At 36.4% G+C, this 26666-nt stretch overlaps 2 long non-coding RNA genes across 2 annotated transcripts in view; both read left to right on the plus strand.

Annotated features, from left to right (window-relative positions):
- The window catches only part of LOC111555282, a 481645-nt gene that overhangs the window by 170967 nt on the left and 284012 nt on the right, over window positions 1–26666 (plus strand). The window lies entirely within an intron of this gene.
- The window catches only part of LOC111555281, a 220675-nt gene that overhangs the window by 89625 nt on the left and 104384 nt on the right, over window positions 1–26666 (plus strand). The window contains exon 10 of the long non-coding RNA XR_002735480.2: window positions 20791–20947. This is a non-coding gene — a long non-coding RNA (uncharacterized LOC111555281). The remainder of the gene's footprint in view (window positions 1–20790; window positions 20948–26666) is intronic.

Below are 26666 nucleotides of genomic sequence, written 5' to 3' on the forward strand. Positions count from 1 at the left end.
TCTACTTATGACTAGCCAATTTTCCCAACACCATTTATTAAATAGGGAATCCTTTCCCCATTTCTTGTTTTTGTCAGATTTGTCAAAGATCAGATGGTTGTAGATGTGTGGTATTATTTCTGAGGGCTCTGTTCTGTTCCATTGGTCTATATCTCTGTTTTGATACCAGTACCATGCTGCTTTGGTTACTGTAGTCTTGTAGTATAGTTTGAAGTCAGGTAGCATGATGCCTCCAGCTTTGTTGTTTTGGCTTAGGATTATCTTGGCAACGCGGGGTATTTTTTGCTTCCATATGAACGTTAAAGCAGTTTATTCCAATTCTGCGAAGAAAGTCATTGGTAACTTAATGGGAATGGCATTGAATCTATAAATTACCTTGGGCAGTATGGTCATTTTCACAATATTGATTTCTCCTATCCATGAGCATGGTATGTTCCATTTGTTTGTGTCCTCTTTTATTTCACTGAGCAGTGGTTTGTAGTACTCCTTGAAGAGGTCCTTTACATCCATTGTAAGTTGGATTCCTAGGTATTTTATTCTCTTTGAAGCTATTGTGAATGGGAGTTCATTCATGATTTGGCTCTCTGTTTGTCTGTTACTGGTGTATAAGAATGCTTCTGATTTTTACACATTGATTTTGTATCCTGAGACTTTGCTGAAGTTGCTTATCAGCTTAAGGAGATTTTGAACTGAGACAATGGGGTTTTCTAAATATACAATCATGTCATCTGCAAACAGGGACAATTTGACTTCTTCTTTACCTTACAGAATACCCTGTATTTCTTTCTCTTGCCTGATTGACCTAGCCGGAACTTCCAACACTATGTTGAATAGGAGTGGTGAGAGAGGGCATCCCTGTCTTGTGCCAGTTTTCAAAGGGAATGCTTTCAGTTTTTGCCCATTCAATATGATATTGGCTGTGGGTTTGTCATAAATAGCGCTTATTATTTTGAGATATGTTCCATCAATACCGAATTTATTGCAAGTTTTTAGCATTTGTCAAAGGCCTCTTCTGCATCTATTGAGATAATCCTGTGGTTTTTGTCTTTGGTTCTGTTTATATGCTGGATTACGTTTATTGATTTGCGAATGTTGAACCAGCCTCACATCCCAGGGATGAAGCCCACTTGATCATGGTGGATAAGCTTTTTGATGTGCTGCTGGATTCAGTTTGCCAGTATTTTATTGAGGATTTTTGCATTGATGTTCATCAGGGATATTGGTCTAAAATTCTCTTTTTTTGTTGTATCTCTGTCAGGCTTTGGTATCAGGATGATATTGGCCTCATAAAATGAGTTAGGGAGGATTCCCTCTTTTTCTATTGATTGGAATAGTTTCAGAAGGAGTGGTACCAACTCTTCCTTGTACCTCTGGTAGAATTCGGCTGTGAATTCGTCTGGTCCTGGACTTTTTTTGGTTGGTAGGCTATTAATTATTGCCTCTACTTCAGAGCCTGATATTGGTCTATTCAGAGATTCAACTTCTTCCTGGTTTAGTCTTGGGAGAGTGTAAGTGTCCAGGAAATTATCCATTTCTTCTAGGTTTTCTAGTTTATTTGCATAGAGGTGTTGATATCCCCTTTATCATGTTTTATTGCATCTATTTGATTCCACTCTATTTTCTTCTTTATTAGTCTTGCTAGCAGTCTATCAATTTTGTTGATCTTTTCAAAAAACCAGCTCCTGGATTCACTGATTTTTTGGAGGGTTTTTTGTGTCTCTATCTCCTTCAGTTCTGCTCTGATCTTCGTTATTTCTTGCCTTCTGCTAGCTTTTGAATGTGTTTGCTCTTGCTTCTCTAGTTCTTTTAATTGTGATGTTAGGGTGTCAATTTTAGATCTTTCCTGCTTTCTCTTGTGGGCATTTAGTGCTATAAATTACCCTCTACACACTGCTTTAAATGTGTCCCAGAGATTCTGGTATGTTGTATCTTTGTTCTCATTGGTTTCAAAGAACATCTTTATTTCTGCCTTCATTTTGTTACGTACCCCGTAGTCATTCAGGAGCAGGTTGTTCAGTTTCCATGTAGTTGAGTGGTTTTGATTGAGTTTCTTAGTCCTGAGTTCTAATTTGGTTGCAAATTAGGTTCTAATTTGGTTGTGGTCTGAGAGACAGTTTGTTATAATTTCTGTTCTTTTGCATTTGCTGAGGAGTGCTTTACTTCCAACTATGTGGTCAATTTTGGAATAAGTGCGATGTGGTGCTGAGAAGAATGTATATTCTGTTGATTTGGGGTGGAGAGTTCTGTAGATGTCTATTAGGTCTGCTTGGTGCAGATTGAGTTCAATTCCTGGATATCCTTGTTAACTTTCTGTCTCGTTGATCTGTCTAATGTTGACAGTGGGATGTTAAAGTCTCTCAATTATTGTTGTATGGGAGTCTAAGTCTCTTTGTAAGTCTCTAAGGAGTTGCTTTATGAATCTGGGTGCTCCTGTTTTGGGCGCATATGTATTTAGGTTAGTTAGCTTTTCCTGATGAATTGATCCCTTTACCATTATGTAATGGACTTCTTTGTCTCCTTTGATCTTTGATGGTTTAAAGTCTGTTTTATCAGAGACTAGGATTGCAACCCCTGCTTTTCCATTGGCTTGGTAGATCTTCCTCCATCGCTTTATTTTGAGCCTATGTTTGTCTCTGCATGTGAGATGGGTCTCCTGACTACAGCAAACTGATGGGTCTTGACTCTTTATCCAGTTTGCCAGTCTGTGTCTTTTAATTGGACCATTTAGTCCATTTACATTTAAGGTTAATATTGTTATGTGTGAACTTGATCCTGTCATTATGATATTAGCTGGTCATTTTGCTCGTTAGTTGATGCGGTTTCTTCCTGCATCAATGGACTTTACATTTTGACATGTTTTTGCAATGGCTGGTACCTGTTGTTCCTTTCCATGTTTAGTACTTCCTACAGGATCTCTTGTAGGGCAGCCATGGCGGAGACAAAATCTCTAAGCCTTTGCTTGTCTGTAAAGGATTTTATTTCTCCTTCACTGATGAAATTTAGTTTGGCTGGATATGAAATTCTGGGTTGAAAATTGTTTTTTTTAAGAATGTTGAATATTGGCCCCCACTCTCTTCTGGCTTGGAGAGTTTCTGCTGAGAGATCTGCTGTTAGTCTGATGGGCTTCCCTTTGTGGGTAACCAGACCTTTCTCTCTGGCTGCCCTTAACATTTTTTCCTTCATTTCAACTTTGGTGAATCTGACCATTTTGTGTCTTGGAGTTGCTCTTCTTGAGGAGTATCTTTTTGGCGTTCTCTGTGTTTCCTGAATTTGAATGTTGGCCTGCCTTACTAGGTTGGGGAAGTTCTCCTGGATGATATCCTGCAGAGTGTTTTCCAACTTGGTTCCATTTCCCCGTCACTTTCAGGTACACCAATCAGACGTAGATTTGGTCTTTTCACATAATCCCATATTTGTTGGAGGCTTTGTTCATTTGTTTTTACTCTTTTTTCTCTACACTTCTCTTCTTGCTTCATTTCATTCATTTGATCTTCAATCGCTGATACTCTTTCTTCCATTTGATTGAGTTGGTTACTGAAGTTTGTGCATTTGTCATGTAGTTCTCGTGTTATAGTTTTCATCTCTATCAGTTCTTTTAAGGTCTTCTCTGCACTGATTATTCTAGTTATCCATTCATCCATTCTTTTTTCAAGGTTTTTAGTTTATTTGCACTGGTTACGTAGTTCCTCCTTTAGCTCTGAGAAGTTTGATCGACTGAAGCCTTCTTCTCTCAACTCGTCAAAGTTATTCTCCATCCAGCTTTGTTCCATTGCTGGAAATAAGCTGTGTTCCTTTGGAGGGGGAGATGCCCTTTGATTTTTTGAATTTCCAGCTTTTCTGCACTGCTTTTTCCCCATCTTTGTGGTTTTATCTGCCTTTGGTCTTTGATGATGGTGGTGTACTGATGGGGTTTTGGTGTGGGTGCCCTTTCTGTTTGTTAGTTTTCCTTCTAACAGTGAGGACCCTCAGTTGTAGGTCTGTTGGAGTTTGCTTGAGGTCCACTCCAGAGCCTGTTTGCCTGGGTATCAGCAGTGGAGGCTGCAGAAGATAGAATATTGCTGAAGAGCGAGTGTTGCTGTCTGATTCTTGCTCTGGAAGCTTCGTCTCAGGGGTGTACCCCACCATGTGAGGTGTGAGGTGTCGGTCTGCACTTAGTGGGGGATGTCTCCCAGTTAGGCTACTCAGGGGTCAGGTACCCACTTGAGCAGGCAGTCTGTCCATTCTCAGATCTCAACCTCCATGCTGGGAGATCCACTGCTCTCTTCAAAGCTGTCAGGGGCATTTACCTCTGCTGAGGTTTCTGCTGCTTTTTGTTTAGCCTTATTTAATTTTTTAGTCAGCTTAAGTTTAAGCAGAAAACATTTGGCTTTAGTTTTTGTTGAAAAACTTTCTAAAACAAGTTTATTTTCTTGCATCAAAAGGATAGCACAGTGGAAAGCTGTTTTCAATAGTTAAGAACATTACGAGTCCCTTGGGATCATTTTCTGAGTATTATAAAATGTTAACATAGAGAGGGTTTTGAGATGAAAATGGAAATGGAAACTAGTTAACAACTAGGCCCCTGGGTCAAACAGCTAGTTACCTCTGACTTTAGAAAGTGGACGATGGGCTGGGCGCGGTGGTCAAGCCTGTAATACCAGCACTTTGGGAGGCCGAGGCAGGTGGATCATGAGGTCAGGAGCTCGAGATCTTCCTGGCTAACATGGTGAAACCCCGTCTCTACTAAAAATACAAAAAAATTAGCCAGGCATGGTGGCACATGCCTGTAGTCCCAACTACTCCAGAGGCTGAGGGAGGAGAAAGGCATGAACCTGGGAGGTGGAGCTTGCAGTGAGCTGAGATTGCACCACTGCACTCCAGCCTGGGTGACAGAGCAATGCTCTGTCTCAAAAAAAAAAAAAAAAAAAAAAAAAAGAATAAAAGAATAAAAGAAAGTGGATGACAAACTATTTATTGAGCACCTACTCCTTTAGGAGCCTGAATTCTGGTGGGGAAGAGAGGGGTGTGTTTAAAAATAGTTGCTCTACAATGTTGTAAGTGCTTATGAAAGTATACAGCAAGCGCTATTGTAACTCAGAGCAAGGAACTACCAATGGCCTAAAGGAGTCAAAGGCCTTCCTTTGGGAAAAATGATGGTCTGGGCCTTGACACACACATGAGTTAAATGGAGAAGAGGATGTAGGACATCCTTGATGTAATGAGTGAAACCTATGTAGGGCATGGTGTGTATGTCTTTGTGACAGGGCAAGGAGAGACTGGTGGCAGATGAGGTTGGATCAGCAGCCTGGAGACCACTGATACAGAATTCAAGCACTATTTTGCAAGTAATGTATGACAATGGAATAAACAATCTGACTTGTATTTCAGAAAGATTACTCTTTTGGTGGTGGGAAAAAAGCATTGGAAGGAGGAATTATCTGGTTAATTTGATAAATTAACCGGATAATTATCAAATTAATTATAAATTATCCAGTTAATATTTCAAAGGAGTCTTTTTACTGTTTGTTTATTGACCTAAATTATAGTTTGTATTTTTCATTTACCTTTAAGTGGGAAAACATTTCAGTTCTCTTATTTAGGTGCTATGTTATTATCATCACTCTCAGTACTGGGAAACTGAGACACAGTGGGCACGTGACTTCCGCGAGATTCTGAATTGAATCAACTGAGAAACTGACTCAAAACCAGTCTCACAGTTTCTTCCAGCAACTGCTAGACCACACTCCCCACTATTACGGCGTATTTATGATATAATTAACTTTCAGAAAGCCATATGGCTTTCATTACAAAGACTAAAGGAATGTGCTTTTCATAACAAATGGCATATGGCCTCCAATAGCTCTTTGCTTGCATGTTTTAACAAAATGAACATGCACATAAATTAGATGCCTCAGGTCAGTTAGCAAACTGAAGTTGATTTTCTTTTGCTCTCCCTAATTACAGCTGCATTTCTGACAAATATCAAGGAGTTTTTTGGCAGCCCATAGGTGCAAACATACATAGTACAGCTCAAATGATCTTTTTCTTTTATGGCATTGCTCTTTTAAAGAGTCAACATTTTTCTCTTATTCACAGTGGAGTGTGCAGCTTGTGGAAATGGAGCATTTTTGATGAAGTTGCGTGCTTTCAGAATGGTGGAAAATTTAATTGACTTGAATGATACAATAGGCAAGAGAAAAAACTAAATGAAAATCATTGAGACGAAAGTTGACATTTATCTTTGGTCACTTGCATGATGCAGAGGAGAGAGATACATGATAGATGCTCACATGCTGAACTAATTTAACAGCAGTTAAGCATGAGGGCTCACTCTTAATCTCTTAGAGTTATTTAGAAGCCTTTCTATTTTAGGTAACATGCCTTAAAGTTCTGCTCCCTTAGTTTGCACTGTGCCTCATCCTATTGTTTATTTAGCACGTTTTTTAATAGAGTCTGAGAATAAGCTTCTTGCAACTTTCACATTATCATATTACAATATTCGCCACTGATTATTTGTACTCAAGGTCAATGACATTATCTCATTGGAATTCCCTGGACTCTGAATTTATAATAAGATAGTCCAAAATGCTCTTGTCTGTGATGGAAAAATACAACACAATTACCGTAAGTCAGTTGGTTCTTAAAGTGTTTGAGTTTCAAATTTGGCTACTCTTCATACTGGCAAATTGCATACTTTTCTTTTAAATGCTTGTACTTATATGACACCAATAAAATTTTCTTGGTTAATGAAATAGAAATATAGCTTCTATAAAAGGAAATTTGAAACATATATATTTCTGAAGTAACTAAAGAAGTAGAAATATATTTTAATTAATATTAAAGTATTTAAATCCCTCTATTCAAAAGCTCAGTTTCCTAAGAACAAAGAAAACACATAATTTAGGATAATTGACTCATTAAGAATAAACCAAATGTTTTAAATAATCAGTTAAATTTTTAGTCTTTTTTTTTCTCATCTAGAATGACTCACTCAAATCCTGTTCATACAAAAGGAAAGTGTTAATTTGTATCCTAATTCACCTTATATTTACTATAATGTATATTTCTTTTTTGGACAAGTCATAGCTTCTCCTTTCATAAAATAATATCTTCCATTATGTTGCAATTACAAACGATGGCTCATAGAATGGTGAATCATAGGCTTGGATGGAATAAGCCCTTCAGCAGTCATTTTCACCTCGAGGGCATCTCTAAACCATGAGTTGAACAACAAGGTGAGTAAGAGACACCTTCAGTCAGAAATATGGCCTTGGCTAGACGAAAAAAAAAAAAAAAATGTAAATCTGGGAACTCTTTTTCTCTTTAGCAAACTACATCTTTCTTTCTTTTTTCAAGGTGAATCTTATTTCAAACTGATGTCATCAGAATAATAACCCCACAACAAAAATTGTTGTGTGAGACCATTTAGATTCACTTCATATGTGAGAATTGGATGCTAGCATCCGCAAGACATGAGATAAGCAATGTTTGAAAACAGCAGATTCTGCCCCCAACTATGTAAGCATAATTTATTATATGACTACAAAATGAAACAACAATATATAAGCATAAAATGTGTAAAAAAATTAATGCTGCATACATCTGTAAAAAGCCAAAAAATAATTTAGAAGAGAAGGCAATTAGGGTAACATTTATGTACTAATAAATCATTTGAAGTTGGGATACAATGTTATTTTCTTAACTGTCACAATTCACTCATGTTAAGACCCTTCTATTTAGCTTTTATCCTCCGTATCATTTAAGGATAGTTACATTGGAGGGACTACCTCAAGATGCTGAGCCAGGGTGGCTGACAGTGTGAGGAAGTCAGGGAAAACGTCTCAATCAAACTTGATCTCCTGGTTCTTTATATGATGGTCTTTTCACGAGTAAGCAACCATGAGCACAAAAAGAGAGACATGACTCACTCCAATTACCTTGAATATTTGGGTTAATTTAAAATTTATATTCTTAAAAAGTTGTGACATGCAAATACATAAACAACTGGTTTCTCCAGATTTTCAAATCCTGCTCCAAATTATTTTAACAAACACATATGTTATCATTTAAATGGGGGAAATGGCCAAGACCAACCCCAAATGGCTTCAGAGGAAGTCAGATACTGTAAATAGAAGATATGTTTTGGTCTGCTGAGCACCATATTTGATCTGAATATGCTAAGGTAGTCTTAGCACTAATTTTGGTGGTTGGATATGCAGAGACTTCACTGGAATTGGGAAGATACAGGGAAGAAGGGGTAGAGAAGGAGAAATGTTCATGGAAGGGGAGAGGAGCAGAATAACCAGGGAGATGATACAATACTGGGAAATCACAGAGGGTAAAGGCAGTGAGTGAAAATCCAGGTGTTGGAGTGTCTGCAGGATTATTAAGCACTAGAAAGTTTAATTGTTACTAAAGCAGTGTCTGTTTCTGTAATTGTAATGTATTCCAACTCCTCAACCTTTAGTAAAGTCTCTCATAAGCACCCATGTTTTGAGGGTGTTCTTTTGTTTTTGGATTGAAAATTATGGGAAAGGTTTCCTTCCATGTTGGGTGGAATAGGGTCAGCACCAACAGGAAGAGTTGTAAATAAGTAAATTAAGCAGAAGCAGGCATTTAGAGTCAAGGAAGTACCAGCTCTTCTTTCTCCGGCTTTCCTTCCCCCACATATGTCTAGATATTTTGGAGAGAGTTTTGGTCTTTTACAACCCATGGGATGGATGTTTAAATCAAGGAGAGAGTAGATCCCAGTTGATATTTATGCTATATTTATAAAGTCTGAAAATATAACAATTCATTAAGGGAGAAAGTCAGGATGGAAAATTTTGATCTCTAGCACTCCTTTTACTTTCATAGTGTTAACAGTGTAACACATGATATTGTTGGCATTTTCTTCTACAGACATACCAGACATTTAGCATTTATGTTTTATTTTTTATTTTTTTTAGTCAAGTCTGAGCTAGTCAATTATGTGTCTGGTAAACCAAAAGATATTACTGAAATCCGTGGTGACAGTTCAGGAACCATCTTGTGCACTTGCATTTATTGGAAGTATAATGGTAGGTTGCCTGTCTCTGTTGCATTCTTTATGGTACACAGGGAAATTTGTTTGTATGTGAAAATATTTATAGGAAGTAGTTTTGTTTTGTGAGTCATGTAGACTGGTAGCTACATGTTTGAAGATACCCACATTTTTTGGCTCTTATCACTTATGAATAATGGCCATGGGATAGAGTGAAAAAAGTATTAATAACTTAATGCTCAAACTTACCTTTTAAAAGGGCAAATTTTACATATATCTAAAGTGAAAATAAACTTGAGATATAATTTGTTTATGTTGTTAGAGTTTTTATGCACGTGCCTCCACTGTATTCTGCTGCATTGGTAGTGGCAAAGTATGCACATAAATGGATGAGAGAGAGAGAGAGAGAGAGAAATAGAGACAAAAGACAAAGGCAAGCAAAGATGTTTTAAGATATGGCATAAACAGCAGGTCTAATTTCTTTATTTGGTAAATCTTGCATACTCTCTGTTTAACAGATGTGCCTTGCACTGCCGCAGCTTGATGTTCTGAGAGGGTTCTCAAGGAAAATTAATTTGATAGAGCAACTCTCATATCATATATCTTGACATTTGAGAACCTTCCAGAAAAGACCAAAGTGTTCCAATAGAACAAGCTCCTTGTCTACGTATCTACATTTGGCCACAACAATGCTATTCTCATAGTTACGGGAAAGGCTGAAGGCCAAGTTCGTGTCTGGTTTTGTATCTGGTCGAGTCCTTACATGCTTACATGAAGATTCAGGGAGAGGTTTAATTTTCCCAAGACTCACAGAGGCAATTGTTTAGTGGCACCAAATTGTATTTCTGCTTAAAAAAAGATGACACAAACTGATACCATAGAAATCTAAAATGTCAGTCAAATATTAAGTGATTTTAATCCAAACAAATATAACCGTAAAAAACTAAAGATTGTTGTTACTTCTGGAAACACTCTATTTTTTTTTTTTTTTTATTGCTTTTCAAGATGAGTCTAGGACCATTTAGACCACAAAAAATCCACTTTGTTTTAGAGTTTGGAGGATGCATCTCTGTGTGTGGCTTCCAAGGCTCCAAGTTTGTTCTAAAAAACCTACTCCTGTCTGTGTACTCCAATTCTTATTCACATAGGGCTGTGTGTGTGTGCATGTATGTGCATGAACAATATTTTACACTTGCACTTAATGAAATCTACTCTCCTAAATGAGGCTTATTTTTCCAGCCTATCAGAATTCAGTAGCATTCTCATTTCTGCCTAGTTAGGATTTATTCCTCCCTGATTCTTGTCATTCACAAAGTAGCAAATATGTTTTGCAAATATATACAAATTCATTGAATCACTGATGAAAATGGAGATGAAAGCAGGGCAAAGAGAAACCTTTTATGGCACTGGTGCCCGCCCTTCAGAGTGAAATTGATCTGTTAACCATCATTCTCTGGGTGTGGTTGTTTAACCAGTTTGAAAATCACTTACTCCACAAACATATTGAATGCTCCCTGAGCCAGCCTTCATGCTGGGTGGTGGGAAAGACAAGTGATACTATCCCTGACTTCAAGCAGCCCAAGGGAAGAAAGACATGAAAATGAAGAGCTGCAGTGAAGTGTGATAATGCCAGAGGTATATATTAGGCAAGGCACTTAAAAGCCAGCCTAGGATTTTCCGAAAAAATAAACTGAGGAGAGTAAGAGGTTTTCTGAGTTTGTTCAAAATATATAGAATTTATTTTTTCAGATAAATTTTAGAAAGAGTTCATTACCAGGAAAATCCTATTAAAATTTCGATAATAATTGCATTATACTTTTATCTTAATTAATTCAACATCCTTATGCAGAACCATGATATATATCTCATTACATCCCCGTGTATTTTAAAAGGCGATTTTTAGGATAGTTTGTTTTTTGTTGCTTTTGAGAATGGGATTTTTTTCTCATACTTTCTAAATATATTTTTGTGATTTTCCAAGAAAGCAATGGGTCTTTGGCATATTTATCTTATGATTAGCTATGTTTCTGGGCTCGTTTTTTCTAATGTTTTCAGTTGACTCAACTGAGGTTTTTAAACCAAAAATCATTGCTTATGGATAAAGATCATTTGATTTTTTATTTTTAAACTACCTATTTGGTTGTGTATTTCATCACACTTTTGACCTTTTAGAATATTGTAAAGTAAAACCTTTGGTTTTAATCACATACATTTGTACTTCAAGCACTCATAGTTCAGCTGCCCAGGACTCTGCAGATGTGGGTTTCAGCAGTGAAGGTGTATTGCACCTGCTCACAGACCTTGGGAATGTACCTTTCTCTCTTTTTACAAGATGTGCTCACTGCTTAGTGATATCACAGATGCTGTTGCATTTTATTTATATATTCCAAGTCATTTTCTTGAATGTGTGAGAAACATAATTATAAAATTAAATATTTTTGAAATTAAGAATAGAAATAAGTGGGAAAAAATTGACTGTAAAAAATGAAAGGACTATTCGGTGAGACCAATTTATGACAGGTTATTTAACTTACTTTTTTTTTTTTTTTTTTGAGATGGAGTCTTGCTCTGTCGCCCAGGCTGGAGTGCAGTGGCCGGATCTCAGCTCACTGCAAGCTTCGCCTCCCGGGTTTACACCATTCTCCTGCCTCAGCCTCCCGAGTAGCTGGGACTACAGGCGCCCGCCACGTCGCCCGGCTAGTTTTTTCTATTTTTTAGTAGAGACGGGGTTTCACTGTGTTAGCCAGGATGGTCTCGATCTCCTGACCTCGTGATCCACCTGTCTCGGCCTCCCAAAGTGCTGGGATTACAGGCTTGAGCCACCGCGCCCGGCCCTATTTAACTTACAAATGCTTCATCAGTGATACATACATATGGATGTTACCAGAGTGATGTAATCTTGGTCAACAGACATTATATGTCTTTCAGTTTCTATTTTATGTTCTTTCCATCTATGTTCCTATTTCCTGGAATAAGAGTTGCTATAATGGCAACAGCAGGCATCCTTAGTTTAGTTTTTCAGACATGAAAGGTACCTACACATATTTGTATTTTAGAAAGGTCACTCTGATAACACATTGAAGGATAGATTAGGGGAAGACAAAGCTAACAATAGCAAGACTGGTTAGGTGCTAAAGTAATACTGGAAAGAATGAAGAAGTGGGGCAGATCTGTGAGGTCTGAGGAGGTAGAGTCAGTTATTCGTGATGAATTAGATGCAGGGCTGAGTAGAGGAGAAATCAAGTATAGCTTTTCAGTTTTTTTATTTGATGGTTGAGATACAGGGCAATACACCATGTGCTGCTGGAACCCACCTCTGCTGTATCTTGGGAAGCTGGACTGTGGTTGTTTGAAATACAAGTGTCTGTGACTAAAGCCAAACATTTTACTTTACAATTTTGATGCCAATATGAGTAGAGAATAGAAAAGGAAAAGTAGGCATGGGAGAGAAGACAATGCATTCAGTTGTGCAATACTTTGAGTTTCAGATGCCTGTGTGACATCAAGTGGAAATGGTATTTGATTCATGGATTTGACACACAGGAAAAAACACAAATACAACAGACTTTCTATTCAGTCTGTTTTTTTCTCTGGGGCACAAGGAAATGATGAGAGGCAGGAACACAGCAAGAACACAAACAGAACACAGTAAAAGACTTCTGTATGCACTCAGTTGAGACTTCTACAGAAGTTTTGTTTTTTTCTTTATTATGGTAAAATATACAAAACATAAAATTGATCATTTTAACTGTTTTTAAGTGTACAGTTTAGAGGCATTAAGCACATTCATATTGTTGTGCAACCATCATTATCATCCCTCTCAAGATTTCTTCTTTTAAAATTTAATTTTAAATTGACATATAATAATTGTACATATTTATGTGGTATCATGTGATGTTTCGATACATATAATGTATAGTGATCAGATCAGGGTACTTAGCATCTTCATATTTTCAAATATTTATCATTTTTTTGTATTGGGAACATTTAATATCTTCCCTCTAGCTATTTGAACCTACACATTATTGTTAACTATAGTCATCCTATATGGTATAGAGTACTAGAACTTCTTCCCTCTATCTAGCTGTAATTTTATATCTTTTAACAAATCCATGCATGTCCCCACATCCCCCTACCCTTGCTAGACTCCAGTATCCTCTGTTCTACTTTTTACTTCTAGGAGATCAACTTTTTTATTTTTTATTATTTATTTATTTAGTTAGTTTGTGTGAAAACATGTAGCCTTTATCCATTTATCTGTTGCTGGATACCTAAGTGGATTCCATATCTTGGCTATTGTGAATAGCGTTCCAATAAACATGGAGGTGCAGATTTCTCTTTGATATACACATATACACATTTTCTTTCCTTTGGATGAATACCCAGTAGTGGGACTACTGGATCATTTAGTAGTTCTATTTGTAGTTGTCTGAGGAGACTCCACACTGTTTCCATGTGTCTGCACCGTTTACATTCACACCAACAGTGATTGAGTCCCTTTTCTCTACATTCTCACCAGTAATTGTTTTCTTCTCTTTTTGACAATAGCATAGTAGCCATCCTAACTGGAATACCTAACTGTATTTGCATTTCCCTAATGATTAATGGTGTTGAGGATTTTTTTCAAACACCTGTCGGCCATTTGTATGTCTTCTTCTGAAAAATGTTTTTTCAGATCATTTGCCCATTTTAAAATTAGATTGTTTAGATTTTTTTGCTGTTGAGATGTTTGAGTTCCTTGTATATTCTGGGTATTCATTCTCTGTTAGATGAACAGTTTGCAAATATTTTCTCATATTCTTTACACTGTCTTTTCACAGTGTTATTGTTTCCTTGGATGTGCAGAAGCTTTTCAGTTTGATGTAATCGCATTTGTTAATTTTCGCTTTTGTTGCCTGTACTTTGGAGGTTTCAGCCATAAAATATTTGCCTAAATCAATGTTCTGGAGTATTTCTACTGTGTGTTCTTCTAGTAGATTTATAGTTTGGGGTCTTACATTTAGATCTTTAATCCATTTTGAGTTGATTTTTGTATGGGATAAGAGGTAGGAGTCTAGTTTCATTCTTCTGTATATGGATATCCAGTTTTCTTAGCATTATTTATTGAAAAGACTGTCCCTTCCCCAATGAATGTTCTTGATGTCTTTGTCCATACCATTTGCCTATAGATAGATGGATTAGCTTCCAGGTTCTCTATTCTGTTCCACTGGTCTATGTGTCTGTTTTATACCAATACCATGCTGTTTTGGTTACTATAGCTTCCTAGTATATTTTGAATTCTGGTAGTATGAAGCCTGAAGCTTTCTTCTTTTTTCTAAGAGCTGCTCTGGCTATTTGGAATCTTTTTTGGTTCAGTACAAATTTTAAGGTTTATTTTCTATTTCTGTGAAGAATGTCATTAGCATTTTAATAGAGTTTGCAATGAATCTGTAGATTGTTTTGGGTAGTATTATCATTATGAAAATATTAATTCTTCTATTATGAGCATGAAATGTCTCTCTGTTTGTTGGTATCCAATTTGATTTCTTTCACCAGCATTTTGTAGTTTTCCTTATAGAGTTCTTTCACCTCCTTGGTTAAATTTATTCCTAAGCCTTCTTTTTTCCATAGCTATTGTAAATGGGATTGCCTTCTTGATTTCTTTTTAATTAGTTTGCTCTTTTGTATAGAAATGTTACTGATTTTTTATGTTGATTTTGTATCCAGCAACTTTAATGAATTTGTCAGTTCTAAAAGGTTTTTTTTTTTTTTTTTTTTTTTGGTAGAGTCTTTAGTTTCTTTTTAGTATATAAGATTATGTCTGCAAACAGAGGTGATTCAACTTTCTCCTTTTCAATTCAGATGCCCCTTATTTCTCTCTTGACTAATTGCTCTGGCTAGGACTTCCAGTACCATGTTGAATAAGAGTGCTGAAAATAGGCATTCTTGTTTTGTTCCAGTACTTGGAAGCAAAGCTTACAGCTTTTCCCCCATTTAGTATAATGTTTACTGTCAGTTTGTCGTATATGACCTTAATTGTGTTGAGGTACTTTCCTTCTATTCTAATTTATTGAGAATTCTTATCATGAAGGGATGCTGAATGTCATCAAATGCTTTTTCTGCATCTATTTTAGTAATCATATGGTTGTTGTCCTTCATCATGTTGATGTGATGTAATACATTTATTGATTTGCATATTTTGAACCATTCTTGAATTCTTGGAGTAACTCCCACTTGATCATGGTGTATAATCTTTTTGATATATTGGCAGATTAAATTTCTGGTATTTCATTGAGGATTTTTGTATATATGTTCATCAGGAATATTGGTCTGTAGTTTTATTTTTTTGTTGTGTCCTGATCTGGTTTTGATACCAGGGTGATGCTGGTCTTGTAGATGGAGTTAGACAGAGTTCTCTTTACTTCATTTTTTGGAATAGTTTGAGAAGAATTAATATTAATTCTTCTTTGAAGTTTTGATAGAATTAGCAGTGAAGTCATCTAGTCCCAGACTTTTCTTTGTTGGGAGACTTTTTATTACTGATTCAATCTCATTATTGGTCTTTTCAGGTTTTTTATTTCTCCTGGACTCAATCTTGGTATATTGTATGTGTCCAGGAATTTACCCATTTCTTCTGGTTTTTCTAATACATTGGTGTATAGTTGTTTATGGTAGTTTTTAATGATCCTTTGTATTTCTGTGGTATCAGTCGTAATATGTTTTTATGTCTAATTTTATCTATTTGGGTCTTCTCTCCTTTTTTTTCTTAATCTCGTTAATGAATTGTTGATTTTGTGTATCTTTTCAAAAAATCAACTTTTTGTTTTGTTGATCTTTTGTATTTTTTAATCTCAATTTCATTTATTTCTGCTGTGATCTTTATAATGTATTCTATTCTACTCATTTTTGGGTTTATTTTTTCGTTTCTAGCTCTTTGATATTCATCATTAGGTTGTTTATTTGAAGTCTTTCTTAATTTTTGATGTGGGCATTTACTGCTAAATGTCTTTCTGATTAGTGCTTTTGCTGTGTTGTTGTACGTTGTGTTTCTTTTTTCATTTTTCTCAAGGAATCTTAAAATTTCATTCTTAATTTCTTTTTTCAATCAATCATCCTTCAGGAAAAAGTTATTTAATTTTCATGTGTTTAATATAAAAAATTAGCCAGGCATGGTGGTGTGCACCTGTAGTTATAGCTACTCATGAGGCTGAGGCAGGAGAATAGCTTGAACCCGGAAGGCAGAGGTTGCTGTGAGCTGAGATCACACTACTCCACTCCAGCCTGGTCGACAGAGTGGGACTCCGCCTCAAAAAAAAAGTTACATGTGTTTGTATAGTTTCAAATGTTTCTCTTGTTTATTGTGTTCTGGTTTTATTCCACTGTGGTCAGATAAGATACTTGATATAATTTCAAGTTTTTAAAAATTTTTGAGATCTGTTTTGTGTCCTAATATAGGGTCAGTCCTGAAGAATGTTGAACATGCTGATGAGGAGAAAATGTATTCTGTAGCTGTTGGAAAAATGCTCTTCATATGTCTGTTTAACCCATTTGATCTATGGTGCAGTTTAAATCATCTGATGTTTCTTTTTTAATTTTCTAACCACATGACCTGTCCAAAGCTGAGAGTGGAAGGAAGTCCCCAGCTATTATTATATTGGAGTCTATTTCTCCCTTTAGAATCAGTAACATTTTCTTCATCTATCTGGGTGGTCCTGTGTTGGTTGCATGTATATTTACAATTATTACATTCCCTTGTTGAATTGATCATTTTATTATTATATAATGTCTTTGTCTATTTTTATGGCTTTTGACTTGAAGTCTGTTTTATCTGATATAAATATAGCTATATTGGCTTGCTCTTGGCTTCTGGCTGTATGGAATATCTTTTTCCATCCCTTCACTTTCAGTCTATACGTATCTTTATAGATGAGGTGAATTTCTTGTGGGTAGCATATCATTGAGTCTTTTATTAATAAAAAATATCAATTTAGCCCATCTATAGCTTTTAAGTGGGGAAATTAAATCTTATACCTAAGGTTATTATTGATACGTGAGAACTTACGCCTATCATTTTCTTGATTATTTTGTAGTTGTTTTGTATAATTTTTGTTTCTTGCTTCCAATTTTATGCTTACTTTTGTGATTGAGTGGCTTTCTGTGGTGACAAGATTTGATTTCTTTCTCTTTTTCTTTTGTGTATTGGCTGTATCCATAAATTTTATTGTTTTGCTTTTTTTCACGATGTTGGTTTTCTTTTTCTCCACTTTCAGATATAAGACTCCATTGAATAGTCATTGCAATTCTGGTCTAATGACAATGAATTCCTTTAGTTTTTGCTTGTCTGTAAAATATTTTATTTCTCCTTTATTTTGAAATGATAGCTTTGCTGGGTATAATATTCTTGACTGACAGTTTTTTGTTTTTGTTTTTTCCTTTCAGTACTTTGTATATATCAGCCTATTCTCTCCCAGCCTGAATGGTTTCTGCTGAGAAATATGTTGCTGGTCTAATGGGGATTCCTTTATATGTGACTTGACGCTTTTATTTTCTAGAATTTTATTTTGTCTCTTACCTTTGAAAAATTTAAATATAAGGACCTATTCGGGTTAAATCTGTTGGGGTTCTTTGAGGTTCCTGGATCTGGATGTCCATTTCTCTCCCAAGACTTGGGAAGTTTTTGGCTATTATTTCATTGAATATGATTTCTACATATTTTCCCTTCTCTTTTCCTTCTGGAACACCTATAATGAGAATATTTGTTTGCTTTGCTTAATGGTGTCCCATAAATCCTATAGGCTTTCTTCATTCTTTTTATTTTTATTTTTGTCTGCCTGGCCTGTGTCATTTCAAAAGATCTATCTTCAAGTTTAGAAATTGTTTCTTCTGCTTGGTCTCTTTCATTGTTGGAGCTATTGATTTTTAAAATTTCATTTGTTGAATTATTCAGCTCTAAGTTTTGTTTTTTTTTGTTTGTTTGGTTTTTTTTTTTTTTTTTGAGTTTTGCTCTTGTTGCCCAGGCTGGAGTACAATGTTGCAATCTTGGCTCACCACAGCCTCCGCCTCCCAGGTCCAAGCAATTCTCCTGCCTCAGCCTTGCAAGTAGCTGGGATTGCAGGCATGCACCACCATGCCTGGCTAATTTTGTATTTTTTAGTAGAGATGGGGTTTCTCCATGTTGGTCAGGCTGGTCTTGAACTCCCAACCACAGGTGATCCACCTGCCTCGGCCTCCCAAAGTGCTGGGATTATAGGCGTGAGCCACCGTGTTTTTTTTTTTTTTAATCATATATCTCTTTGTTAAATTTGTCATTCAAATCATGAATTATTTTCCTGATTTCATTGATTTGTCTCTTTGTATTTTTTGTATCTTACTGAGTTTCATAAGATTATTAACTTGAACTCATTGTCTGGCATTTCATATATTATGATTGTGTTCTGTTACTTAAAAATTATTATATTGCTTTGGAGGCATTATGTTTTCTTGCTTTTTTATGTTTGATGTGCTCCTATATTGATTTTTATGCATCTGGTGGATGAGTTGCCTGTTCCAATTTTATAGAATAGATTTTATAGGGAAAGACTGATTATAAACGGGACTTAGGGTGCTGGTTCAATGGGGTACATTGGTTTTGGTTTCAGGTAGATGTAGTAGTGTAGTCTCTGTGTAGTTCCTTCAGCCATAATTCACGCCAGTGACATTTGTGACTTTCTCAGTGGCCTAGCCTGAGATTTTGTGGTGATGGTGATGTGGCTTTGCCATGGTGGACTAGCTGAGTTATTTCTCAAGTCAAAGGAGCATGTGAGCACATGGTGGCCAGCTTGGGTTCTGGCCACTAGGGTTGGGAATGTTACTCTGGCCAGGGGTACAGGCACGTGGTTGCTTGGCTGTCCGGGGGGCATGTTTGCTGGGGTTGGTCTGTAGGCTGTTTCTAATGCCAGGGGCATATGCACACAGCTTCTTTGCTGGCCTGGGTGGTGTGCCCACCATGGGAAGTCTGTGGAGTTGTTTCTCAGGCTCAGAATGTGGGCCACAGAGCTGCTCAGCTGGCTTGGAGGAGCATTGCTAGGGGATGTCTATAAGACTTTACTCAGACCCTGATTGTTGGTGTGCAGACTTTGGGTACATCAGGGGCATGTCTGGAAGGTGCCATGAGGCTGTTTCTCAGGCCCTGGATGTGGGTATGCACCTTTACCACTAGCCTATGGGTATGTTATCTGCTCAGTGACTCAGAGACCCCTCCTGATTGGGAGAGATGGCAAGCATTAGTTTGGCTGGCTCTAGGGTGGGTTTGCCCTGGGTAGGACTGCCAAACTATTCCTCTATCTGGAAGTGCAGATAGCAGGAGTTGGTCTTGCTGTTGTACAGGGCCAGAGTTGCAGCTGATCCTGGGCCTACATTCTGCAAAGCTGGGTTGGTGGTGTTCAGCCACACTTCTGAGCTTGCAGAATAAAGATGGAGCCCCATTGATAGAGAAGTGCACTGGCTACTTGATCCCAGAGGAGCGCACACTCCAGAGGTGGCACTGATCTCCAGATGGTATGGTGCTATAGTAGCTTGACTCACAGGCAGTGCGTGAAGGGTGGGGGGTGCTCATCTTACCCTCCTAATCCGGAGCAATGCAGCTTTGTGAATTTCTGGCAGCTCTCCAAACTGGACTCAGGGCTTGCAAGTGCTGTGGGATTCTCCTGCAGTAAGAACTGTAGGTGTCTGCACTGGCAATGGGGACTGGTGGGGATCTTGTGCTTACCTTTTCCCAAAAAGGGAAGTCCTCCTATTTACGGACTGATCTGATGGGGGTGAGGGAGATGAGGTTGCAGACTTTGCATCCACAGTTTCCTCTGTGCTTCCAATTACCACAGCTGTCTCTCTACATCCCCACTGCACTCCAGCACACTCCTTTCAACACTCCATTCAAATGTTAAATGTTTTTTCATTGCTTTTGTCCTTTCTTGTTGGGGGAATGAGGGCCAGGTGTCTGTAGCCAGCCATTTTGCTGATGTCACGCTAGAGTTTTTTTTTTTTTTTTTTTTTTTTAATCTCCTATAATTGTTAGTGATGTTGAGCATCTTTTCATGTGCTTATTGGCCATTTATATATCTTCTTTGGAAGAATGTCTATTCATGTCCTTTGTCCCATTTTTAAAATTTTTATTTTTATTTTAAGTTCTGGGGTACATGTGCAGGATGTGCAGGTTTGTTACACAGGTAAACATGTGCCATGGTGGTTTGCTGCACCTATCAACCCATCACCTAGGTACTAAGCCCAGCATATATTAGCTATTTTTCCTAAGGTTCTTCCTCCCCTCCGACAGGCCCCAGTGTGTCGTTCCCCTCCCTGTGTCTATGTGTTCTCTCTGTTCAGCTCCCACTTATAAGTGAGAACATGTGGTGTTTGGTTTTTTGTTCCTGTGTTAGTTTGCTGAGGATAATTATTTGTTTTTCATTCTTGAATTGTAAAGAAAAATTTTAAACCTTAAAGAGTTAAAGTCTGACCATTTACCCAATTGTGATTTTCATTATTTGCAGCTACTAATTCTATTCATTTAGAAAACAGCATATGAAACATTGAATTAAAACGTGATTAAGTGGAAGGAATTTCAGGCACACTTGGCACAGATCTAATATTTCTAGCTATCTTTGCCTAGCTAGATGTTTGAGATGATTTTTCCAATCAGTGAATATCCTTTTTGCCCACATTCACAACTATTTCTGTACTTGGCTAAAAGTTCTAAGAACTAGGCTCAGACTCTTGTCTTGCTTACAAAAATGCTAGAAAATATATGCAAATAACAGTGTGTGTTCCACTTTCAGGATCTATTCGGCATTAAACTCAGGACAAAAGAAGACACAAACGTGATCTTGTGGTTTGGGTCCTCCAATCCTCGTTAAAGTGTGGTTTCACCTGTTACCTCATAAAGGTGCCATTGCTGTATACACATCTGAATCTATTTACAATTTGAGAATAGAGGTGAGAAAGAATGATTTCTCTATTTTGTGACATTCGTATGGTCAAAATTTTTATGAAATCTCACCATGAAATTTCCCCTTTCTGAAAATATAACATGAGGAACTTTTTTAAAAGAGTAAAAAATGATTTAACTAATTATACTTGTGTGCTCCAAAACAAATCTGCATTCAATTGTTTGTAATTGGCTTAGCAGACTGATTCAGGGGCAGTAAATTTTAATAGATTTCGGTGATATTCAGCTATTTCTACATTAACAAAGGGAACTATCTTATTTAAAAACACCCCAGAGTATAAAGTAGCGTTTATAGAAGCAGTCAGTAAAATGTTGCATGGTAAATGACCTAAAATTGTTTTCATATGTTATCATTTCTTTATTCCCCAGGCAGATTGTAAGCAACTCAAAGGAGCTGTTTTTAATCCCCTTTTATTGCATAATATCATGGTCCATGTACAGTGTTCGCTAAATAAGTGTTGCTGACTGATCTGGGACTTGAACCTTTTTAATTTGTTATTCCAAAGTTGTTTTACATTTTGTGTGGAAGAAAAAGAGTCTTTAAGACTTACAATATTTCTGTTAGATAACCAGTTTTAATACTTTCTGAAGAATTCAGATGTTGTGGGTAAGTGGACTCATGTGCTCTATATTCCAAGCATTCAGCAATGCTCTTCGCCTGTTTCCTATTCGATTTCATTTACCATTCAGTTAATAAAGTCAATATTCATCAGCCTGTGGTAGACAACTCTTTTTTTAAATCCACTTGCTCCTTACGTATCACCCTTTGAGGCTTTCGAAACAGCATCTTCAATTTTGTCTGTCATGGCACTTGTTTAGAACTAGAAAAATCTTTGGTGTAAGCTTGGGAGAGGACTTCTTTCATGAACAACAAAGTGAAATATCTATTTCTAAACCTTGAGAAACACACTTTACAATAGGGTAGCCATTAGCCACTTGAAATGTGGTTAACCTGAAATGAGGTATGCTATACATGTAAAAGACAGTGGATTTTGAAGAATTGGTACCAAAATAATGAGAATATAAAATACCTGAATAATTTTAAAAATATTGATTCCATGTTGAAATTATAATATTTTGGATATATTAGGTTAAATAAAATATTAATTTAATTTCCCATTTCTTTTTTCTATATTTCACAATAAAACAGTTAGAAATTTTAAAAAGACATATGTGGCTCACATTAAATTTTTACTGGATAGTACTGTTTTTAGAGCAGGATCCCTCAATCTCGGCAGTATTGACATTCTGGGTCAGATAAGTATCTGTCAGTGGCTTGTTCTGTGCATTGTAGGATGTTGAGCAGCATCTCTGGCCTCTACTGGCTACATGCCAGTAAATCTCATCCTCCTCAGCTGTGACAACCAAAAATATCTCTAGACAATTTCCAAATGCCTGTGGTGTGTAACATTGTTTCTGGTTGAGAACCATCCTTGAGAGTGTAAAGTAGTGCTTGTAGAGACATTCATTAGAATGTTGCTTTGATGTGTCCTAAGGTCTTTTTTACGGGTTTCAGGTTGTTTTACCCAATAGATTACATGCAGTTTATGGAACATATGTTAAGTTCATTTTGCTGCATAATATATAGTGTTCTATGCACAGTGAAAAGTAAATAATTACTCTTTACCTCTTCCACTTTTTCATTCCTCATTTTCACCCACTCCCAACTCGTCTAGGCAGTTAATTCACAAGGCAGAACGGGCTATCTGTCATATATAGTCTTTTAAAATTTTGGCATTTAGCAATCACTGTCAACAGTGTTGTTTTTCTGTACACAAGCAGTGCTGTGAGTCAATTAATCATACCAGACTTATTGCAGGGACAAACTCTGTATAACTGTCAGTATATTAACTGTCTGGGGAAGTGTTGAAGAACAGCCGGGACCCCTCCCCTGCAAGAGCCCAAAGACACTGTAATAGAAGCACACTAATTTTAGAAGAAATGATATTTGTTTTGGCCACAGCTGTTGGCATTCCAATGGGCTCGCATTCTGTCTGTTGAAATGAGGAGGTTCTTTTAGAGGTTTGGTTCTGTCTGAGGATTTGGTGACATCATTTAGAGAATTACTAGGCTGTCAGCAAATACATTTTATGTATAGTGAATAACTATTTAAAACTGGTTTATAAGAATTAAGAATAGAAATTCTAAAAGCTAAGCGGGAGTTAGTTCTTAGAGGAAAATGCCTCATTTATGAGAGCACCTTCCAAAATTGAAGTGGAGAGATTGGTTTTCTGGAGAATTTCCAGTGTCATTGGCCACCAGTATAAAGGAATATGCTGAGGGTCACAGCATGTTTGCTGGCCCCATGCATATATTTTCAACCTTCTCTTTTCCTCCTCAAATTTCAAACATTTGAATAACTTGCTAACGATTTATATAGTTAGTTACAATGGTGGCACTATCTATTGAATACCACTGTTGTGATATAGGACACACTATTGTGACTTAAGAAAGCCCCTCCATCTGCTGCCACAAACTTTGTAGATTTTGCATAGCTCTTTGCAGGGGCCCTAAGGACTTCTGTCTCATATTGGACAGCAGGTCAATTTTTATCTCACATTCTGGTTTACCTCTAGGTATGTTTAGCAGCTACTCTAATGGAGCTGTGATCATTGCCTATTTGTTGATTGTCATTAAATCCATGAGTAATTGTGGTTGAACTCAGTTGAATGTAGCCCATGTTTAAAATAGCAATTTTCCTAAAAAGCTAGATTGCGTGGCTTACTAGACCTTTCTTCTAAAATACATGCTAGTTCCCTTTTTCTTAATATGCAAACTGGGTTTCTTCAATATTCATTTCCAGGGCTTTAAGTGTAGCTATTTAACTACTGATCTGTGATGTATACTTGGTCATCTTGTGTATAAAAGTGTTTAGGGGCAACTCTACCCAGAATATAATCATTTTTCACTTGGAATTTAGAAGTTTGAGAGTTTCAAACTTGGGTCACACCTAGCAGTTGCGCTTTAGATTATGATCTTAAACAATTAGTGCATTTGTTTCTGTCAAAAGATTGTAAGTGCAGTAAGGAAAGGAAGCATGTATTTGAGGAAACAAGCATGCTGAAAAATGTTTAAAATAAACATGTTAATGTATCAGAAAGCAGTAAGTTTTTATAGTTGTGGAAAAAGATAAAACTGCCAAACAAGATTCCATACAGAAAAGTTCTAGTTCTTAGAATTGTTGATTATAAACCATAATGCCATCCCTCAGTCCTGGCTTTTAACAAGCTTGGAAAACATAATAGCAAGCCCCATCCATCTGCCTCCATCATTAGAAATACTTGAATTTACCTCTTTTTATAAACTAAATCTTGGAAATGACGTTCTGAGCTTAGGGGAAAAAAAAGGAAGAAAAGATTAAGAAAGCAGAAACAAAACAGCTTCACTCATACTCTGCCCTCCCACCAAAAAATATTGTTTTCGTTGCCTTTTTAACTACATGAATAAGGTAGTTTAGAAACCATTATTGGAAAACAGTGAGAGTGGAAAATTTAATCAAGTAAGTTTAGTGTCAGGCAGTCTGCAAGTTGTCTATGGTCTAAACTTGGACATCAATCCAACGCATTTGGCAGTCACTTTACTTGGCTACATAAAATACAATTTTGTGTAATTTGAATGCCTTAGTCAATATTAATCTGTAACTGACAATATGAGTTTAAATAACAAGGTTACATCAAAGTTTCAGGACCCACAAAGTGCTATTTTACTCCCAGTTTTAGTAAATTATAGAGTATTCTTCTTTGAGCAAGCAAATAGATAAGCAATAATAGAGACACTGTAACCCACCTTATTTCGATTATGTATATTCTACCGTTTTTCTAATTTTTCTTGGTCCTTCTCAACTTCCACAAAATTGTTTTTCAAAAACTCTGCTTGCAAAAAGAAGAATTTACTTTTCAAATATGCCTACTAAGTACAAAGCACATTCAGGTTTTTTGAACTGTGATACCCTGAGCCACTTGTTTTGCCTTAAACTCTTGTCTTGCATTGATTGCTTTGCTTTACATTGCAATGGGCCCCTTCATATGAACAAATCTTATTTTCACTCCACCTCCGTGGCTTACTGAGATATAAAGCACCAGGAGATCAATACTCAGTAACATTTATATTGTTAGTATTCCCTATGGTGCTACAAAGATCATTCTAAGCACATAGGCAACCCAATGATATTGAATTGCCAATATTAATTTTATAAAAACAGGGGTTTTTATTGTGTTTTGTTCTGTTCTATCTTTGATACTTATAACAACACCTGGCATACTATAAGTATTCAGTAAATAATTTTTTAATAAATGAATTAACCAACAATGATAATTTATACTAATTAGATCTTTCTTAAAAATGTCTTAAAAATAAATAGTTCATTCCAGCATTTTTAACTATTTCTTAAAAATAAATAGTTCATTCCAGCATTATTGTTGAGATTTGGGAATTCTAGACTTTTGGGAATTATTCACTCTTTTTTAGTGTACTGATTTGATGGGCTTTTTATATCAATATTTTACTTAAAAGACTCTCATGTTTATTTTTGCTTTTAGTGTGGACCTGGCCTTAGAATCTTCACCCCAAAGGGCATTCCAGTCAAAGAAAGAAGAAGGAAATATTCCACTGTGGGGGCAATCAAACAACTAGCACTGCCCTAGACAGGGAATTAGGAAAAGAAAGATGGACACTAGCTGTAATTTAAACGAATTCAATTTTTCTTTATGTAATAATGTGAGATAATTATCTCCCAAAGTTCTATTGGGTGAAAGCCAGCTGGTTTTCATATTTTATTATCTATTTGTCTATTAATCTTTCTGTCTATTCTATCTCTCTCTCTCTCTCTTTCTCTGTCACCTATCAAAAGAGGGCCAAGAATTGGACTTGTTCAGTGATTGCAGGGGCTGTCTTTTAAGCACATATCTGTATTCATATATTTTTGTTCATGCCACCTTTTACATAATTATAGCTAAATTTATTGAGTTCTTAATATGAACCAGCCATTTTAACTTGGAGAATGGAAAAAAAATATCATTTAACCCTTAAAAAACCATAATTTTGATACTTTTTTAAATTACTTCTACTTTACAGGTGAGGACACTGAGGCTCAGAATAGTCAATATCTTTGCTGAAGTTTCACAGGCGAATACATGACTGAAGTGGGATTTAAACCCAGTAGTTATGACTCCGAAGTATGGTCTTTTAATGTTAGGATAAACTGCCTTAGCAGCTTTTATATTATTGTTTGTGGTGTTTTTTGTCTCTCTTACTTGATAGTAAGATTCTCAAGAGACTACAGTGGGTCTTGATTATCTTTATACTCCTCACAATACTTCTTACAGATTAGTACCTTGAACATAGTAAGTGACCAGTAAATGTACCAAATGGAAAGCAATGTTTGTATAGTTGAAAGTTGGAAGCCTAGGTATCATGGCGATTAACAAACAACTTTAGGGTCCCTGTAAATCTCACTGCTTTACATGCATTTATATATATGTATTTTTTATTTTTTTCCAAATTGAAATAATGCAAAAAATTAAGAAGAAAAAAATAACTAGAATGCTAAAAACTTCTATGATTCAGTTTCAATCTACTGTTTTTGTCAAACCCCCACGTTTGATTTTTTTTTTTTAACAGCAAGGACTTGTGAAACCAACTGGGAGTAGAGGTTTTCCAGGAATATTTAGTGAAGACTAGGGGGGAATTGCTTGCTTTTGACTTGGA

This window comes from Piliocolobus tephrosceles, chromosome 10, assembly GCF_002776525.5.
Source record: "Piliocolobus tephrosceles isolate RC106 chromosome 10, ASM277652v3, whole genome shotgun sequence".
Lineage (NCBI taxonomy): Eukaryota > Metazoa > Chordata > Mammalia > Primates > Cercopithecidae > Piliocolobus > Piliocolobus tephrosceles.